Below are 9010 nucleotides of genomic sequence, written 5' to 3' on the forward strand. Positions count from 1 at the left end.
TTTAGACCAAAACCTCGTGTAGACTTAGGCCTTCAAACAAAAACCCAAACAATGGGGCTTTCTTTCTGTCTCTCCCGGTTCTGCTTGTGCTCTTGCCTCCTTGTGTTTCTCCCTCCTCCTCTCGCCTGCTTCCTGTCCTCTGCTTTCTTGCTTAGGCTGTCTTCCAAATCTCGGGCCTTCTGGTATTTGTAGGGAAAGCAGCGGGGATTTCAGAGTCTTTTCTGCAAGTGCTATGTAAAAGTCTGTCAAGCGCTTTGCGTGTCTCGAAGCGCTACATAAGTGGCAGTTACTATCACATGACGTCATTATTCTTGAGGGTCCACTCAGGGCCCCCGAGGTGGGGATGACAAGATAAAGGGCAGTAAGGTCGGAACCAGGGTGGCATGGTACCACTTGGAGCTGTCTTCCTTGTCCGTGAAATATGGGGGTAGAATTAAACGACTTTTAGACCACCAGCTGCAGTCTGGGATGCCATGAAAACTTTGAGAAGGAGGAAAGCATGTGTTGAGTGGGTGAAGGAAGGTGTGGTGGGAGCTCACTTGAGGAGAGCAGCTTTATAGGACATGGAAGCTATGGTGGAAATTCGGGGTTTGGGGGTCAACTGAACTGCTTGGGCAGAGGGAAAATGAGATGTTTAAAGCCTCAAAAGTGTTTTGTTGGTCTGTCTTTAATTCGGGCTGATAAATTATGCCAGTTTAGATACCTATCTCTACAAGGATGTGTCCCATGATTTTAAGATTGGGTTGGTTTTAAGGAAATAAATTCATTCAGAAACTGATTAAAGACCGAAGAAGCTCAAGACGCAGCTAGCTGCTGTAACTGTAACATTCTTGTTCTCTAGTCATTTTTAGGACATGGGAGGTGAGATGTGTGTCTTAAATAACTTCTTCCAAGAGAGTGAGATTTGGGAGGGAAAAGACCCAAAGTATTATAAGAAATCAAAGGAGGGAAAGATGTGAGGCTTTGCCAAATATGTGTTGTCAGAACACTTTGTCCCAATTTTTAGTTCAGAGAACCTGCCATCTAAATGATGAGAAGAATAACTGTTAACTACAAGGAATCACGTTTTTCATTGTACTTAGTGTAGTTTTTTTCAAGTTTTATTTACAGAGGATTACACTGAGCTGAAATGCAAAAAACTAAAATGAAGGAACAACATAGAAATGATTTTTGCCCTAACCCCCAAGAGCCCAACAGAGTTGCTCTTCTAGGCCACACTTGATGAATGAGGGTAAACCCCTGGTTGAAAGTTTTTCTACATTTGTTGCATTTTTTTAATTAATTTTTTTTATCTGATGATGAGTAAGATCCTTGTCTATGAAAAAGCTTTGAGCAGAAGTATACCATAATTCAAATTTTAGAATAAAATCTTAAGTACCTGCCATATGTAAGGCACTAGACTTGGCATTTGGACATAATAAAGTATATTCAGGAGGGAGAGTACCTTAGTTGAAGAGATATGGAAGGATTTGGAGGAAGAATGAATTTTGGGAAAGCCTGCACTGTTCCTTCTTTTTTAACATGACTTGATTTGAAAAATTAACAAGTTTTTAAGGCATGAAGCTATCAACACATTAATTGATTTGTATTTGCTAAAAAACCTCCCATAACTTAAATATAAATTCTTTTGGAAACAATTTATCTGAGAACCTGGATTGTAACACATCACACGAGGTCTAATGGGAGGCATTGAGGGTGGCTATCAAGGAAAGATTTGGAGATCTAGTTGCTTATTGTGTAGCTTGTGTGGTACTCTGAAAGGGAACATCCTGTAGTTAAAAATTGTGGTGGACTAGGAGTTAAGTAGACCTAGATTCACATCCTCGATGATTTCCTCATGTAATCTTTGTAACATCATTTAACTTCTCTTAGCTTCATTTTCCTTGGCTGTAAAATAGGGATAATACTTGCAATATCTACCTCACTGGGTGACAAGGAAAGTGTTTTGCAAATCTTAAAGAGCTATAGAAATGTGTTATTTCTCCAGGCATTTTATATCCTATAGTTGTTTCTTTCTCAGAAAGTAACATGCTTGGCTGTATCAATCCAATCCCATATAGCAATGGTTTTACTGAGTTAGGCATTTTGAAAGAGTCAGTATGAGAATTCTGTTCATCCTTGTGAAGTACTAGTTAAGGGTGTTTTCCATTCATTGTCCTTATAGGAACCATCATGATAAACTGCATTATTTAGCATTAAGAGAATTTTTTTTTAATGAAACTACTCTATTGTCAGAAAAAGAAACTTCACTTTTTTGTGAATTTCACTTTTTTTTTGTCTTCTGGAAAACTTAAGAGCCAAATCCAGTAATTAACTCAACCCAAGTAATTGATGACCTCTACAGCTGTTTCAAACTATCTCAGACTCTCTTGGAAGCAAGATGGCAATATATTTTAAATAGCAAACTGTTAACAATTTAATTAAACAAGTATTTATTAGGTACCTAGTGTGAGTCAGGCACTTCTAGGCTCTCCCTACAGAGATAGAAATGAAGTTCTACATTCCATAGACTTGTCAAAAAGGACTTTTGTTAGCAGATGTGTTTCACATCTGGGTAAAACTGGATATATGGAAATCCAAACTTTAAAAAAGCAAATAGGGACATCAAGAAGGATTTTCTCCCCTTTTTAGCAGACTAATGTCTATTTCCTTTAAATCATGAGTCCATGCTTTTAGAATAGGAGTCACATTATTACTTCAGTAGTAAAATGTTGTATGAAGTAAATGCACACACTTTAAAGCAAAATGAATGATTCAACTAACTTTTCCCTTTTACCTCAAATATTAAATAGCAACGGTAGAGCTCTAGCCAAAAACTTACCCTTACTCTTGGAGTTTTTTTTTTTTCCTAGAGTGAATACTGGTAATAGGTAAGCTTTCCAAAAATTGTTTACTATAACAACATCTTAATAGTGATAAATAAGGGATTTAGAGAATACAAGATTCCACAATGTCTGCTGACAACCTAAAATTTAAAAAAAAAAGCCATAGAGCAAAAAAATAAAAAATGGCTCAGAAGTACTCTCCTCCAACAAGGCAGTTCCTATGTATATGTTAAAATTTATACATAAATTTCTCATAAGATCACAAGGCAAATTTCTTACACTAAGTTTTTTGATAAGATTCGATCACTAAGAGCTTTCATCAATCCCAACTATCAATTTCAAGTGAATATACAATAGATAACAAAGGTGCTTCAATAGTACCTCTAATATGACACAATCACAATCCAAGTGGAAGGAAGATGGAGGCATGCCGGTTTCATCAAGCCCCAAAATATTAAAGGTCTTCTTTAGTGGAGTGTGTGGTCACTCAAAAGAATTTGACATTTTGTCTGCATGGGAAAAGTAAGTGAATGAAATAAGAATACTATGTAGATCATTATTAGATGGATAAGTGTATGAGTAGTAGGAAAATAATTGTAGAAAATCCTGTGTTGAGGCCAAGCTAAAATGCTGCTTTTTTGGTAAAACCTTTCATGGTTTGGCTCCATCACCTTCCAAAAATGTCTATGTCATCCAGACTCCTAGATTGTACCACTTTTATGGTATATCATATTTCCTTGTATTTGTGTATATATCTTTATTAAACTAAGCAAGTATCCTTTGATTTCAGGTACAAATTTGGTAGGAATAACTAACACATGGAATGAAGAGGTCAGGATCCAAAAACATCCTGATGTGCTACAGTGATGGGCCTATATTGTTTATAGAACAAAGGAGTCAATAGTGCCCCTGAGCTATACCCTGATCAGGTCATGTGTTCATTTCTTGGAGAGGACATTAACAAACCATAACGTCCTCCAAACAGAATCGTGAAAGACCTAAAAACCATGGCGTTCAAGGATCATTGAGAGGCTTAGCCTGGAAAAGACCTTGGATGAGAAGGGTGATAGAGAAGGGACATAGGACTTACAAGCATGAAACGCTGTGTTTCCTTCACTCCAGAAAGTAGTACTTGGACTAAGGTGAACGTAAGGGAAAACTTCATATCAGAGGTATCCCAAAGTGAAATCAGTTTCCTTAGAAGGTAAAAAGACAATGTTACAGAAAGTTTTCAGGCAACATTTAGACCAATGGTGTCAAACTCAAATAGCTAATCAGTACATAAGGATCCCTGCAGGCCATATATTGACTTAGTTTTAGAATGCAATATTATCTATGCTTTATAGTTTTATTGTTTATATTTATTACTTACTTATTTTGTTAAATATTTCCCAATTTTATTTTAATCTATTTCAACCCACTAAAGAGGGTTGTGTTTGAGACCTCAGGTCTTAATGGCTGCTTGGGGATATTCTGCTACAAGGATTGGTTGACAGAATCAGTGATTTTTTGGAGTCTAAAATATAACAAATACAAACTCAGTGGAAGGAAAGAAATGTCAATAATGATGGAACTATGACTGGGAATTTATCTCATTTATGCAACTTTTTCTCCAGAGGGGTATAAGCATGGACATAGGATCTTAGATCCTTTGGATTATATAGAAGGGATGGCAGAAAGGTTAGTTGGCTAGATGAGCTCCTTGGGGTACCTTCCAGGAAAGATCATATAAATCTGTAGGGCCTTAGAAATCCATAATATATCCATATTATAGGAAATGAGTGTGTTCCAGTGAGGTAGGAATGGTGACATAAATTAAATCCAGACTGCATATAGCCTTAAATGTGATTGCTTTATCTGTAAAGATAAAATTAACAAACAAGAGTGTCCCAAACAAAATTGTGAAAGGCCTCCTGGGAAGTGTAAGTGTATTGTTAAAGTAGATAAATATCTTGAATGTTTTTAAATACTTAATAAAATACTTTCTCTTCAATTGCCGTTCACAGGTAGAGGTGATCTGCTCATAAACTTGTCACTCTAAATAAGCTGGTAACTTTAAGCAACTGTTGCCCTAGGCTGCCATACCTTATCAGGTTTAATTAGGCCTTTTTTTTTTTAAAATGAGGAATTTGGTAACCTGCTTGACCCAAGGTCACACAGGTAGTGAGCTGTGAGCCAGGGTCAGGTGTGTATAGATAAGATCTCCAAGGGGAAAGGATGGAGTAAGGCAGAGCCACAGTAGAAGTTAAGTGGAATGTTTATAATAGTAAGAAAAGTCTCAGGGAAATTGATGATGTCAGATAAATGAAAAAGCATTAAGTACTTACCATTTGTCAGAAACTTTGCTAAGTACTAGAACCAGAAATATAAAAATTAAATCATTCTGTTCCCCCAAAAGTTTATATTTTAGAAGAAAAAAGTAGCACATACAGCTAGAGGAGCATACAGGAAGGTGTTTTGGTCAGAAGTTTCAGAGTTGGTGAGCGATGTGATAGGGTGTTTAACAGCCCTTTCTAAGAACGGTTCTACTAGTTTGATTATTGTTTCCAGAGCCAGAGCTGAGGTGGGGATATTGAATTGATATGGTAGGCTAGGAGTATAGTTTCCTTAGATTTTAGCAGAATATTTAAGTTTCTCATGCTATTTAGTCATGCAGACTAAATAGTAAAATTAAATGGACATGAAATTAGTTGAATGGTTGCATGTAATATTGGGAAAGATGTGCAGTGGAGTGTCCCATCTGGATCTGTACTATTTAGTATAGCGATTTGGATAAAAGTGTAGATGGCATGCTTATCAGATATACAAATGATAGAGGTGAGAGGGAGGGATAGCTAACATCCCAGATGATCAGTATCCTGACTAGAAAGTTGAATATAAGATGAAAGCTAATAGGGATAAATGTAAAGTCTTTGTGTTCAGAATATTGACATCTCAATTACAAGACATAGAAGGAAAAATTAACAGTTTGTGTGAGAAAAAAATGAGGTGGTATTGGTAGACTGCAAGTTCTATAAAAATCAAGAGTGGTAAAGTACCTAAGAGAGCCAACAGAACCTTGGACTGTGGAGGCATAGCTTCCAGGAATAAAAAGGTGTGGTAGACTTGCTCTATTTTTTATTTGTCAGACCACACCTAGAATACTGAATTTTGTCTTGGATACCACATTTTAAAGGCAAGGGATAATAAGCCTGAGAGCATCACATTAAAATGCTGAATTGAGTCCTTGCCATGTAAGGATTGTGTGAAGTAACTAGGGATGTTTTACCTGGAGAAAGAAGGCTAGTGGTGGTTGTGGGAAGAAGAGCTGTCTTAAAGTACTTTGAAGACTTTAAGGTGGAACAGGGATTAGACGTGTTCTTTTGACCCCAGAAAGCTAGAGCCAGAAATTAAAATTACCACGAGGCAGATTTCAGCTCGATGTAAGGAAAAATTTCCTACAACTGAAGCTCTCCAAAAGTTGGATGAGCTACTTTCAGAGGAGTAGTGAGTCTTTAAGCAAAGGCTAGATGATCACATGTATGTCACAGTGGGTTTTTTTGTGTTTTTTTTTTTTTTAGCAGGAGGGAGACGGGTCTGGGTTAGATTAGATCTCCCCCAAGGTCCCTTCCAGTTCTGAGACTGTGAGAGGAAAAAAGAGCTAGAGGAGATAGAAAAGGGAACAGTCAAAGACCTCAGTAGGAAGAAAACAAGGATTGTTCTCTCATTGGGAACTTAAGGAAGTTAATTTCAAGGAGCTTGAGAGTGGCCAATCATGTCAAAAGAGGACAGGGATAAGGACTGAGGAAAAGATGGTGGAATTTACTGATTAAGACATTAATGACCTTTGAGAAATTAGGGTCCAGAATGTAAGCAGAAGAAGCTAGGCTGTATAGAACATGGGACATATTTTTGTCAGTACAAAGATGAGAGATTTGATAGTTGTTCAGAGTGGAAAGGTTTATTTTGTAGGAAGCCAGATTAAATTTGTTTAAAAAAAAAAAAAAGAAAAGAAAAAGGAGATACTAATGGAGACAAAGTAATCGAAGCTGCCTGAGAGACTAAACAAGGTCGTGAAGGAAACATCAAGAACACATTTTGGGGGAATGAGTGAGAACTAAATTTGGAAAGAAGGAGCATCTCTCTGAGGCAGGAGGGAAGGTGGAATGGGTGAAATAGAAAAAAATAGGTGAGGTTTAACCGAAAGCTTATGCCAGATGCCTAGAACTTGATTAAATTAGGTAATGAGGTTATTTGAGAATGAGGGAGGTAGGATTAGGACCAGACTTCTGGACTGGGCACAAGTCTGAAAGCCAAATCCGGTTTCTTTCTCTAACAGTTACTAGCAATCTGTAAGATTATTGACCTTGTCTTTGCATAAATCCTCCATGGACACACTACCCCAGATAGTGGAAGCCTGCCTTTGATGTTGGAGTTTGTGTTTTGTTTTGTTTTTAACATTTCGTTGAGGACCATGTAATGCTTAGGTTATCCAGATATTTTCTTGTTTTTTTAATACATGATCCCCTCATCTTTTTCTGGTCTACTCTTCTATACCACCTAATGCACATAAGTATTAATAATAAGTAAACTATAACATATCTATATAAGCTGTGACGTGTCTTCCATTGCCATTTGTGCCATTTAAAGATAGCAAAGGTCCTTGTTCTATGTAAACGCAAAGAACTTTGTTCAGTAATCCTGAGCGTACTTATCAAGTAAGGCATGAAACAGAGTCTGCAGTGATGAAATGCACACCCTATGTAGTGAGGATAAACATGGTAAGCTTCTCTAGATATTCATCTTGGGTACCATTGTGCTGACTTCAACGAGTTCTTGAGCTCAATAGTTTCCCAAATAAGATCTATGACGATAATGATAGCAATAATAATAAAATTGCTGATATTTGTGTAACACTTTAAGATTCTCATAGTGCTTTAAATAGCTTCTCATTTGATCCTCAGTCTTTTAAAAGGTGCTATTATCTCATTTTGCAGATGAAGAAATTAAAGCTCAGCTCAGGGGGTTAAGTGGTTTGCCTAGGGTCACACAGCTACTAAGCTTCTGAACTAGAATTTGACTCAGACCTTCCTGACTACAAATCCATCACATATGGGCATGCTGCCTTTCATAGCTCCTCCTATCCCTAGAAAAACCCCAAGGGGATAAAAATATGTATTGCCCTGAATATAGCATGGAGTTGGATGGGCAGCATATCTAATTGATTCAGAGTACATTGGCCCTACAAATGGACGATGCTTGGACCTAAAATTGAAGAGTTTTAGGTAAGTGGTAAAACGTGGGGTAGGGAAAAAGGCAGTTTTTTTTTTTCCCTTTTCCCCTGGACTCATAAACTTTGAAATGGCAATGGTTTTTCTTCTTTTAAAATTTAATTTTTTATCTTGTTTTTATATCACCTTCAATCATCATTCATCATGATCATCAGTTATCATTCATAATAACTCTCTTTCCCCTATCCAGTGAACTATCCCTTGTGACCAAGGTAAAGGGGGGAGGGAGTGTTAAGCAATTGAGCAAAACTGAGCACACTGACCAAGTCTGATAGTAAATTCAGCGTACCACATCCCTAGCCACCCCCCTTGCAAAGAAGGGAATGAGGTAAATCTCATCTCTTTGGAGTCAATCTTGTCATAATTAGATCGCATTCTTTTTCATTTCTGTTATTATTCTTTCTATTTACCTATTTTTCTTCTAGCCATCAGGTGTATATTTTCTTTTGTCTCCTTCATGCTACATTAAATCAACCAACATGCATTTTTTAGCTGCTTGCTATGTGCCAGGTACTGTCCTAGCAGTAAGTACGGAATACAAACGTAAGCATCAGTATGTGTAAGTCTTTCCCTGGTTTTCTGAATTCCTTCATATTCCTCTTATTTATGACTTTGTAGCACTCCGTTATACTCATATATTACCGATTGATTTAGTCATGCCCCAATCAATGAGCATCAACTTTATTTCTAGTTCTGTATCACCACAAGAGAGCCAATATAAATATGTTTAGCATATTTCAGTCCTGTCCTGCCCTCAACCTCTTTGGTGCTTATACCTAATGGCTAGCTCTAGGTTTAAAGGTATGGACCTTTTCATCACTTGGTTGATATAATCTCAAATCACTTTCCAGAATGGTTGCACCAATTTATAGCTCTACCAACAGTGTAAAAGTGTACCTGTCTATTTTCAACTCT

This window comes from Notamacropus eugenii, chromosome 2, assembly GCF_028372415.1.
Source record: "Notamacropus eugenii isolate mMacEug1 chromosome 2, mMacEug1.pri_v2, whole genome shotgun sequence".
In the NCBI taxonomy this organism is placed as follows: Eukaryota; Metazoa; Chordata; class Mammalia; order Diprotodontia; family Macropodidae; genus Notamacropus; species Notamacropus eugenii.